This window comes from Cynara cardunculus (assembly GCF_001531365.2).
Source record: "Cynara cardunculus var. scolymus isolate 2C chromosome LG 10, CcrdV1, whole genome shotgun sequence".
In the NCBI taxonomy this organism is placed as follows: Eukaryota; Viridiplantae; Streptophyta; class Magnoliopsida; order Asterales; family Asteraceae; genus Cynara; species Cynara cardunculus.
This window is the reverse complement of record NC_037537.1, coordinates 5,989,558-5,990,147: the sequence shown is the minus strand read 5'-3', so window position 1 is coordinate 5,990,147 and position 590 is coordinate 5,989,558.

The window sequence follows — 590 nt, the reverse complement described above, 5'->3', positions numbered from 1 at the left end:
ATTTTTTTGATTTTTATGTGTTATATGTAGATATTATTATGTGTTATTGTCGTATGTATACATGTATATGTGTTGTTTATATATATATATATATATATATTGAGGATGCTGACCGCGGTTTGTATTATATATATATATTTTACACGATGTTGTATTTGTTATAAGTATATATACTCGTCAGTCCGTGTTATATACATATGAATACACGATGTTTATAGATGTGTGGTGGTTACTAACCACGATTGGATCGATGTATATATATACTCGTCGATTCAGTTTTACTAGGCTTTATTCGATTTTACGATTGGATCGATGTATATATATATACACAAACAACACATGTACATGCATACATACAACATCAACACATAAAAATATGTATATATAACACATAAAAATGAGAAAATAAGAAAAATAGAAAAATCCCTCGCTGATCCCTCGCAGATCAACGAGGGACCTGTGAGGGAATGTGAATTTTGTCATTTCCCTCGCTGATCCCTCGCTGATCTGCGAGGGATCAGCGAGGGAATTTGATTTTTTGCCATTTCCCTCGCTGATCCCTCGCTGATTTGCGAGGGATCAGCGAGGGA